Source organism: Harmonia axyridis, chromosome X, assembly GCF_914767665.1.
Source record: "Harmonia axyridis chromosome X, icHarAxyr1.1, whole genome shotgun sequence".
In the NCBI taxonomy this organism is placed as follows: Eukaryota; Metazoa; Arthropoda; class Insecta; order Coleoptera; family Coccinellidae; genus Harmonia; species Harmonia axyridis.
In genome coordinates, this window is record NC_059508.1 from 750,592 (window position 1) to 762,779 (window position 12,188).

The 12,188-nt window shown below is 31.0% G+C and overlaps 1 long non-coding RNA gene across 2 annotated transcripts; it reads left to right on the forward strand.

Moving 5' to 3' along the window:
- Positions 1–4,504: 4,504 nt before the first annotated feature.
- LOC123685755 lies at positions 4,505–9,477 on the forward strand. 2 transcript variants are annotated; one of them, XR_006748354.1, is made up of 4 exons: positions 4,505–4,619; positions 4,803–4,842; positions 4,919–5,008; positions 7,888–9,477. It is a non-coding gene; the product is annotated as an uncharacterized LOC123685755 (long non-coding RNA). The 2 variants fall into 2 exon arrangements; XR_006748353.1 differs by lacking the exon at positions 7,888–9,477 and adding an exon at positions 6,639–7,415.
- The last annotated feature ends 2,711 nt before the right edge of the window (positions 9,478–12,188 follow it).

Consider the following 12,188-nt stretch of genomic DNA (forward strand, 5'->3'; position numbering starts at 1 on the left):
GCTTATTGAATTTTCTATGGTTCTGGTTGTGCTATCAACACAAAACTCAGCATGGAGCATGAAACTGTTATTCTATGTATACAGGAAAAATTTCAACCGAATCAGATTTGTAATCAGGGAAATATTCAATATTTGATATTTAGTGTTTTTTTTCTAACATACACCTTAAATTTTCTATGATTCTAATGATTTTGGAGATTTCGAAGGAAAGAAAAACCAATGAACATTTGAATGAGAAATGAAGCTAAAAAAGACTATTGGAAGTTATCAACAAAATAGTAATAAACCAGTGAACCAGAGTTGACAGTTACCTACATATCGCAGATTGCAGAAGGTTGTGATTTCAATGTGCATCAATTTCAATTTCAATATACTTCTCAACGATTAAATGAATTCCCCCAATCAATATACCTATCGTGCTTGCTTACAGCTTTTTCGACTCCATATTGGTTCGATATCATAGAAACTGGGTAAACCCTAATGACCAAAGTATAATAGGCAACGAGTTGTCAGAATGACGTGCAAAGTTGAAAAACGGAAGTAAATCGACCTTACCCTACTAAAGTTAATGGTATTCGCGAACCAAAAACAGTTAGTGCGTTCAACTCATGTTCAGCTTTCCGTGTCCAGATCCTATATGGTCGCCCCAATTCATAAATAATTTATTATAACTGGATTATTGCTTTCGTTGCAAAAAAAAATTATTATGCGTGCTCGATACGGCCTATATTATTCGAGTTTTTGGCAAAGCATTTTATTTCTTCCGAAAACGTTTCAATATTCCTTATACCTACACCATATGGTCACCATGTATGTGTATCGAACAAAAACTTCCTTATCCGTTCACTTGTTGTGTTGTTTATTTTATTGCCGAACTAAAGACTAATTTTTTGATAATTTTCTAATAATTGGGCACGTCAACTGAAATCATTTTTCATTTCTATCAAATAATGTACGATCAAAATATTTAAACAATGATAGAATTGGTGAAATAATAATATACCTTATTGTCTAAATTTTATTTGGTAAACGCAAGTAAGGCGAATTATTCAATCGAAAATTTGGTACGTGTTATCCCCATTTTAAAAAAGCAGAATATATTTCATCATAATTTTTTTTAGATTGTTACTCACAATTTTGTTTATTTCTTCTATGATTAGAAGAAATAAAAATAAAATTATCCAATTAATTCTTTTTTTATATGGGAAATCCATTGCCCATTAACAAAAAAATCATCATTATTTGATGTTTTAGTGAACATCCTACCTACATAGTATCGTACATCATTTTGAAGGGAAAAAATAGTGAATTCAACGAAGTAATGATATACAGGGTGTTCCATTAAAAAAAAATAGAGCTTTGTGTTGAATCTTCAAAATCATACCCCGACAAAATAAAAATTGAGTACGCCACTGGATTCTACGCAGAATTCTGATTCAGACGTATTTTTTAGCTCAGCATTATTTCTAATAACTTCGGAGATAAAGGAGGGGTCCGAAAAGTATCAATTTCCAAAATCACCCTGTATCTCTTGAACGGAAATAGGTATGCAAAATCTGATTAGACCAACTTGAGTTTCACGAAAAAGAAGGACAGGAACGTGAAAACCGCAAGGCTCTATCTTATATAACAAGCGAGAAACCTGGCCGTCTCACCCAAAATGGGATGCACTGTACTGTGTTCAAGTAAAGACCGAAACAATTAAATAACAAATTGATTCATCACATATCCATGGGTATTATAAATTCTATTTTATAAAGAAAACATTCATTCATCCCCCGAATTATTTCTCCTAGTGTACGTTGCATGAGACATGTTATGATAATTAATTGGACGAAATAATGTGGGATGAATATATCGTAAGGTCACTGATCTGAAGCTATGACAGAAGACAATATTGTGAAACTCATACAAAGAGTGATATTAATTTTATCAGTTAGAACCTAACCAAGGTTAATAGCTCTGAGCTTAAAAAATCTTTTTATGATTCAATAATCTGAACAAATGTCATGTATTCATATTTCTTCGTGAATCCGTATATAAAGTTCAATTTTCAATTAATGACTAGTTTGTAATCAAATATTATCAGACAAAATGACATTCAAGTAATTTGTTATCTTTATCATTACAGAAGTGTTGTTATTAACCTAAGTACATATATTGTTTTTTCGAAGAAGAAATTGTCAAATTTGATGGATTATAACAATTCGCATTTTAATACAATATCTTCCTTTTCTTTTGACAAAATTCATAATAGAATATTAAAGTTCTGTTCATAATGATTTATATGTGAATTCATTATCAACACTTTTTCACCTTCATTAACAGTCACAATAAACATAACATATAATAGACAAAAATTTGTAAATACAATATCATAGTTATTCATATTATCGTTTTCATATGATATTAGGCCAATTGAAAAGTCCCCGGTCTGATGCACAGATGGCGGTGCTAGTATTGAATCCATATGATTTTTAGTTAGAACAAACCTACAAAAGATACGTGTCAAAATTTGACAGCAGTTCTACTATTAGTTTGTGAGATATTGCGTTGTGAGTGTAGCTACTTTTATTATTCGAAAAAAGATGGAAAAAAGATAATTTCGTGTGCTGATAAAATATTGCTTTTTGAAGGTTGAAGCAAAATCTTAGCTTGATGAAGAGTTTCCGGGGTCTCACCAGAAAAATCGACCATTATTAATTGGTCTGCTGAATTTAAACGTGGTGAAATGAGCACCGAAGTCGGCGAACGACCTGAACGCCCTAAAGAGGCTGTTGCCGACGAAAAAATCGAAAAAGTTCACAAAATAATTATGAATGACCGTAAAGTGAAGTTGATCGAGGTACCAGACATTGTGAAGATATCATCTGAACTTGTACATCATATCATTCACGAATTTTCATACATGAGAAAGCTGTGTGCCAAAAAAATGGGTGCCGCGCGAGCTCACAATCGATCAAAAGCAACGGCGTGTTAATGATTCTGAGCAGTGTTTGAAGCTGTTCAAGTGAAATAAACCTGAATTTTTGAGTCGATATGTGATAATGGATGAAACATGCCTCCATCATTTCACTCCGGAGTCCAACCGACAGTCAGATGAGTGGACTGCACACCATGAACCGAATCCAAAGCGAGGAAAAACACAACAGTCAGCTAGCAAGGGTATGGCATAAGTATTCTGGGACGCGCAAGGCATAATATTCATAGATTACCTCCAAAAGGGCCAGACCATCGACAGCGATAATTATATAGCGTTATTGTATCGTTTAAAGGATGAAATCGTTTAAAAATGGCACCATTTGAAGAGAAGATAATGCGCCGTGTCACAAATCAATGAAAACAATGGCAAAATTGCATGAAGTGGGATTCGAATTGCTTCTGCATCCCCCGTATTCGCCAGATCTGGCCCACAGCGACATTTTCTTGTTCTCAGACCTCAAAAAGAATGCTCGCTGGAAAGAAATTTAGCGCCAATCAAGAAGTAATCGCCGGAACTAAGGCCTATTTTGAAGCAAAAGACAAATCGTACTACAAAAATGGTATCGAAAAGTTGGAAGATCGTTCTAATCGCTGTATCGCCCTCGAAGGCAACTATGTGTTGAATAATAAAATCGAATTTTGCCAAAAAAATGTGTTTCACATGGTAGACCGGGGACTTTTCAATTGGCCTGTAATTTTTACCTCTGCTTTTTAATTCTCGAATGCCTTCATTATTCCCTTGAAAAATTATATTAATGAATTCATCTAAGATTATATCAATCAAAATAGGGTAAAAACTGTAGACAATTGTTCTAAAAGATTTTTGAAGAAAATTGAAAGAATTCTCTGAATTAGTAGTAGTAAGGTCACTTGGTTTCTATCACTACTTATTTCTCATAATAATATAGTAATGGAAAACAAAGTAATTCTTCCAGTTCATTTTGAAAAGAACAAAGTTACGGATTATTTTCTAAAAATTTGGTCGAAAATAAGAAAAGAAATAATGCTGCAAAATAATTCAACTCTCAACTGTAATTTCTCTTTATAGCAGTAAATATCCTTTGCGTTTCTATAGGTTGCTGATTTTTTTGGAATTATTAATATTTTACAATACAAGTTGTAGGTATGAATTTTTTTCAATTGGGTTATTTGTACACTTTGGTTTACTTTTCGTTTTTTTAGATGTTATATATTGGATGAAAAACCTTCATTCAACTTTTTTCGACGTTTCACACTTTTTCAGATGTTTTGTGGATTTCAGAGCGTGATATATTGAACATGTTAAAAATGTGAAAATCCAGAGGCGTTTCATGATGAAGAAATTATGAGTTAATTCTATAGTTGATAGTTTCTATAATGAATTATTGTTTGTTTGTATGAATTATTTTTATTCTTATGTTTTTCATTTTAACATTGTTTATCTTTTGAAAAACGTTTCTCGCAGGAAATTATTTTCATTTGAATGTTTTTTCCATGTATGTTTCTTTGGTACGACCATGAGATTCCAAATCCCCACCTTGACAATACCCCACTTTTATGCAGAGATTTTCTAGTATTGCAAGGAACAGAAAGAAAATGTTTAGTTTTGTAGAAGAAAGCTGAGAGATTTTACATAAGATATGTCTTGGAATCTTCATGTGAGTATAAACTTCTAGGTATCTTATTTCGAAAAATTATCATTTTCTCAAATTTTTCATTCAAAATTGTCCCAGCTTTTTGTTTGAATTAAAAAATTTAGAAAATATTACCCAGAAATATATGGGACTTTTGCGAATTCTGATCAGAGTTCTTCCTATCTCATGTTTTTTTTTTCATTTCAGGTTTCATTTTGCATACGAAAATAGTGTTCGACTCATCAAGGTATTCAGTCTACATCATCTTAAAATCATTGAATGACATTTCGTTTCTCCATTTTAATGACTATATTGTTTCCTAGAAAATGTTGGAGACATCTATAGAGCTCCTTTTTCGTACCTGATTGATTTGATGGTAGACTTCTGAAATGAACCCAAGCTGATATTTTCTTGTAAGTGCCCTTCTGTAATTGCTTTGATTATAATTATTTTCGAAGTTGGACTTTTTCCGATATGATTATAAAAAAAAAATTATTAATATACTAGAAAGATCACACATGTGAATTTAATATCTCTTTATCTCTAAAGTATTACATGAAAATTTTATAATGAGAATTCATTTTCCGTCATCATTGAATAATTGAATTATCAAAGTGTGTATAATGGAGTTAACGAACAGTTTAAATTTCATTCTAGCGAAAAAAAATCTAATAATTTATTTTCGGATGTCTTCTAGAACTTCACGAATTCTATAGTTAAGGTCTTAAATCGATTGTGAAACATTGGCATAAACCTAACTTAACTTTTACGTGGCCCCAAAGAAAGACTTTTCTTGCAAAATTGCTATTGTTTCATTGCTTGTGGGGCAAGTAGCACCGTCTTGTTGAAAAAAAAAATTTCTGCAAAATGCGGTGTGATGTTGCTTGTGGAATACCTAATTCCCAAGATCCACGAGTGAATTTCAACAATTTCAATGCGTTTCATTTTCAGAGAAGTTTTTACTTTTTCAAAAGTGACATCTACTCAGATAACGCTCTATTCAAAATGAAATCTCTTATTGGAAAACCCTTTACATAGTTAAATTCCAAAATAAATATCTACAATAAGTTAATATATTGAATGTATCAGAATTTTCTTTAATTGATCCAAAAATATCGAAGTTTTAATACTTAATTATATGGAATTCTGTTTTTATGTTGAACTACGTAGGTATCTATATAATCAAGCAAAGAAGTAAAGTTAATTATTTGATGTTTTATGAAACAGACTAGAATATTTTTAAATATGCTGTCATACAAATTGATATATTTTCCAGTTCTACCTACCCAGTTATGGGTTCAACAATAAAAACTTTTTACATAATTATGTATCTGATGTTTTTGTTTTCTGAATAAAAGAATTTTCATGTAATGAGGTCATAAAAATAAGGTTCAATTCTTCAGTATATTGTGGTGCAAGCTGCAAGACTTCTTTGGTTTTGAAGCAATTTTTTTCCATTAATTTCCATTATGAGTCCAAGGATATCCAATTTTATGTTCAATTATTTAGAGGTATTTTATTTTTCCATAAAATTTTCTCATCAATGGGTCCAATGATATCCAAGTTTTCATACTAAATTATAGGGTATTCTGTTTATATTTGAAAAATAGGAGACTCTATAATTAGGTTGAAAACTTAGGGTTGATTATTCAATATTAAACAATATTTTCTGAAAGAGAGGAGATAGTTTTCATGATATGCTATCATACAGTTCTACCTATTGTGGGTTCAACCTTATCAAAAATTTTTTTTTGGTATACTTATGGATATCTAAGGTTTTTGTTTTCTGACTGTATGAAGTAATTTTCATGTAATGCGGTCATGAAAGTTGAGGTAAATTCTTTAGTATCTTATGGTGCAAGCTCCAAAACTTCTTTTATCTGCTTGAAGCAACCTTTTATCTGTCTCTTGTTTGAATTAATTCTTGATTAATTGATCTGATATTTTCAAGATATTTCAGTTTAATTCAAGAGATGTTAACATCATTCGCAATTGATATTGATATCTGTGAATGAATTAAGTTCCACGCTGTATTTCTTTCAGAAAATTCGCCACAATGGGGCAATTCGAAGTTCCTTGGGGGAAACTATCTCAACATTTTGGAAAAATATTAACTTGAAGAAATTTTCAATACATTTCATCGGCGAAAGGATGATATTGAGGAATATAGTTAAATTAAAGTCAATTTTGAATGTGTGAATTTTTTGTTTGTGAAGTAAGGCACTAAAACTGAAACAAGGAGCCCCCGGGGGTGCAGCTTCCACCCCGGAAACGTACCTGAAAGAAACAGTGATTCCACGACTTTATTTTTTGAGAAACATTGAAGAACTTGATATCTTTGGATATGGATTCACCCTATATATCCTCTGTGTGTGCTGGAACCATTTTTCTCTAAAGTGGATTTTAATCAGCTTTATGAACAATTCATGCTCGTTTTGGTTTATATATTCGAAATAGTTTCTTCACAATGTCCATTTGAAATTTTAGAAAAATTATTTTTAGCACCCTATCTAATTGGAATTGTTGAATTTTGAGCAACACTATAATTGAGTAGAAAACGAAGGGTTAATTAATAGGTATAAGCCCTCATAAAAACTAATATATTTCAGATTTTCCACTTCTACCTAATATGGGTTCAAGAATAACAAAGTTTCACATAGTTAAATATTTAATGTTTTTGTTTTCTGTATAGAGGAATTTTCATGTAATAAAGTTGAGGTAAATTCATTAGAATCTTGTGATCCAAGCTGCAAAACCTTGGTTTTCGAGCATTTTTTTTCAGTACGTCTCATTTTGGGTCGAATACAATTTTATATTTAATTATTTGGAGAAATTTATTTGTGTCATATAATACATATCCTAATCAATTAGTAGATTGAAGGCTGAACTGAATTTGTCAGTTATTTCTGGTACAAGTTACAAATTTGTTATATATTCTTTTATAGAAGTGAATAATTTAAATGTTTCAGAATTTTCTCGTATGGGGACCACTATAATCAAGTTTTTTATTTAATTGCGTGGTTATACATTTTGATTTGGTTTGAATTGAATAATCACACAATTTAGTAAAAGGCGAAGAGTTGTTTCAGCGATATTTTCAGAAGTAGGTAAACAACAATATTTTTATAATATGTTATCAAGCAAGGTAATTCAAATTTTTTCGTGCAGCCTATTATAATTTGAATGATATTAAAGCTTTTTATTCAACCATATAATGCTATGGATTTCTTTCATATAATACATACCCCATATTAAAATTCTCATACAAACTAATATATTTCAACCTTTTCAGTTCTACCAATTAAGGGGTCAACGACAACTAAGTTCGAGATAGTTATATATGTAATGTTTTTCTTTTATGTATAAACGAATTTTCATGTAATGAGGTAATGAGTGTTAGGGGGAATTCTTTAGTATTTTGTGATGCAAGCTACAAATCTTATATCTAATTTTATATTTAATTAGTCGAAGCTATTTTTACCATATTATTATATTATATCTTAATCAATTGAGATATTGAAGCCTGTCAGTTTTTTGTGGTACGACTTCCAAATTTTTTTTATATTTGTACATTTAAGATAATGAATCTAATGTTTCAGAATTTTTTCTTATGGGATCAACTATACCTACGTTTTTCACTTAATTGCATGTTGATTGATTTATATTAAAAATAACTCACATCCAATTGAGTGTAAAGCGAATGGTTTATTCTGTGATATTTTCTCAAACAAACAACAATATTTTTATGATATTTTCAAAGAAGGTAATTTCACTTTTACGTATTCCTATTATAAGTCCAATAATATTCAAGTTTTGATTCAATCATGAGAAGCTGTTTTTAATACTCTCTTCATATACACGACTGATTAAAATTTGGGATAAAATATATTTCAACCTTCAGTTCTACTAATTAAGGGTACAACGACAACTAAGTTCGAGATAGTTATGTATCTAATGTTTTTGTTTTATGTATAAAATAATTTTCATGTGATGAGGTCATGAATGTTAGGAGGAATTCTATAGTATTTTGTGATGCAAGCTACAAATCTTTTATCTAATTTTATATTTAATTAGTCGAAGCTATTTTTACCATATTATTATATTATATCTTAATCAATTGAGATATTGAAGCCTGTCAGTTTTTTGTGGTACGACTTTCAAATTTTTTTTATATTTGTACATTTAAGATAATGAATCTAATGTTTCAGAATTTTTTCTTATGGGATCAACTATACCTACGTTTTTCACTTGATTGCATGTATATTGATTTATATTGAAAATCAGCCACATACAATCGAGTGTAAAGCGAATGGTTTATTCTGTGATATTTTCTCCAACAAACAACAATATTTTTATGATGTTTTCAAACAAGGTAATTTCACTTTTACGTATTCCTATTATAAGTCCAATGATATTCAAGTTTTGATTCAATCATAAGAAGCTGTTTTTACTACTCCCTCTATATACACGACTGATTAAAATTTGGGATAAAGTCTTTAGTATTTTCTGGTACAAGCTCCAAAGTTTTTGCGATAGATTATCATGTTGGCCAATTTATTTTAATCCTTAATCTAATAATTGAATTAATTAAATAGTTAGTATATCAATTGAAGTAAGTTGTATTACGTTATAAATAACTTTTTGTACATGTACATTTATCAAGGGCGTAGACCTTTTTTTTCTCGGGGGGAGGGGGGGTGTGAGTGCGTTGGGTTTGTATGTGGTGTGTTAATAACTTTTTGACGACATTGGTTACTCATATCTATTATGTGAGAAAAAGAGATTTCATGACGAAGTTTGAACCAAATTACTCGAAATAATTTTTTTTATTACCAATTCGGTTGTTCTTACCTTATAATGGATGTTCCTAAATTAGAGTCACGGAGGAATTGGATAATTTTAGGAATAAAAAGTCCCATGAATATAATCCCGCATATACGCTTTGTTTTCGATATACGGGGTGTTTCTAGTGTGTCGTACTTTTTAGGGATGCTTATATGCTTATATCAGTTTATCAAATCTTTATTAATCTTCGCTACAGAGTGGGTAAATAAGTACCAAAACTTATAATTAATTCATTCATTACAGCTTACTTGCTGGATCTTTATAACAATTTGGATTTTTCTGAGGATTACAGTGAGTTGATTGAAATATTTTTCTCGAAATCGATAGCAGATACGATAAGAACTATAACACACAAAAAAGTGTAGTATTGGACCTGAGGTTTTTTTTACATTTTTTAAACTACCAGCAGTTCACCAGAAAATAGTTCTGAAGGAAAGAATCAGGCACCCTTCCAGAAAAAATATCACCCTGTGGATTTGCATTCAAAATTAGCATATAATATGATGAAAACTGAGATTGGAATATCTATGGTTAATTCAAATTAATTATCTTGTGAAGGGAAGGTTCTATGAGTAAAAAAACTTGAACTTTATCACCTGTATCTCAAAAACAATGTGTTTGGGGACTAATTATAGACTTTTTTTTTTAATGATCCAAGAAATATATCATTTTCATTTGTACCTCCAATTTAGGAACACCGTGTAGATATAGTCAATTCAAAACTGATGTCTTCACAAATAAATTGCAATTTGAATGAAACACGAAATGGTACAACACATCCCATACAATTTTTCTATGCGAATTACTCAGTTCAGTTCTTTGATAACTACACTATTGATATTTTGTGACGAGAATGATACAAAAAACCGAAAACAACAGGTAAGTCTATACCGATAACGGATGCAAAAATAACAGATGGCAAATAAGAGGCCGAGAAAGCGGATAGATAAAGGAAAATAATAAAACTCGAACAAAGACGTATCTTTTTCTTGATTACGAATGCAAAAATCACAGATGGCAAATAAGGGGCGATGCCGAGAAAGCGAATAGATAAAGGAAAATAATAATCATCTGACAAAGACGAGCTCGTAGTGCAATAAAAGTACTCATCTTGAAAGTGATAATAAACTCATAAACCGTAAAGGGGTCCGTTTTTTCACTGACATGTCGATTTCAAAGGAAAGTAAAATGATTATTACTGGTTCATTTCATGTAGAAATTTTCGTTATTCGTGTTTGCGAGATTTCTGAAATTTTATATTTTGAAAATCTTGAGGGGGTAATTACCCCCAGTACCCCTCCCCATTTCTACGCCCTTGACATTCTCAATTTTAGAAGATATCAACACAAAGTTTGGAAAATGTGGTTTGAATTTCCTATGAAACTCTACAATGATCGTGAAAAACCAGTGTCAATTCATATTCTGACAATGTGATACACTGAAGGCCTTTAATAACCATGTATTCAAATGGCTGATAGATAAGAATAGTCGGTTCAGAGAATATTTATGTTCGTTATTTACTTCCCATTTATAGACCAAGGCCTCACAAATACCTGGTGCATCAAATATTCATTGCTTGAACACGTCTGACGTATGCTGTAGACTTCCAATACCTATGAACGTGATGTTCGTTCACGTGACAAAATTCCCTATTCATTGAAGTGAGAAAAATTTTAGTATGGTCAATCCTTGGATATTGAATACTTTGATGGCGATTGCACATAAAAATTTTTTATGTTGCATCTCAAAACCTAAGAATTTAGTCCAGCAAACCAAAATATTTTGAGCATGACATTGTTTGGAAAAAAGTTGAATGTACAGGGTGGGCAAATTTCGATGTTTTAGCACTACAACTTTTAAACCAGAGGAGATATACAAAATCTGATACCCACTTCTCGGTCTCTTTTTCTGAGAAACTAACAAGGGTAGTATTCATTTTTGGCCACCCTCTTTTGTTTTCAAGTTATAAGCGAAAATTGGAAAAATGGCGATATCGAAAAACATTCATATCTCCGCTAATACTGATGATAGAGCTCTGAAATTAAAACATTATATAGACACTTCTTCACGTAGAATCCAGTGGCGTGCTCGTCTTTGCAAAATGGTTTTCAATCACGAAGCTATGACTCAAAGTTATGTTTTTTCTAATAAGAACACTAGATTTCTGTGCCATTTTTTGAAAGCTCAATTTTTCCTGATTTCAAAAATATATGACATCGTATGCTTTGTATGTATAAATAATAGAAAATGGTCAAAAAACTCTTTTTACCTGAGAGTCTCAATATTTCTATGGTTTCAACTATTGATGAACACCGAAAAATTGAGCTTTCTATAACAAGAGTAGTGTCCTTCCATCAATCTGATTATTTCTATGCTTCGTCAACAGTTGAATTATTGAAACTCTTAGGTAAAAAAAGGTTTTTGACCATTTTCTATTATTTATATTGATACAAACCATACGATGTTATGTATTTTTGAAATCAGGAAAAATTAAGCTTTCAAAAAATAATACAGAAATCTAGTGTTCCCATTTGAAAAAATATAACTTTGGGTCATAGCTTCGTAATTAAAACCCCTTTTGAAAATACGAGCACGCCACTGGAGTTTTTTTCCATTAATCAAAAGAATTTCGTCTATATTTCAAGAATTTACGGTACAGAAATGCTCAAGACTGATTCTCCGCAAAGCATCATAAGGCACTGTTTTTTTTTCAATTCCTGCATTCGTGTAGATATGAGAGACAGGTTT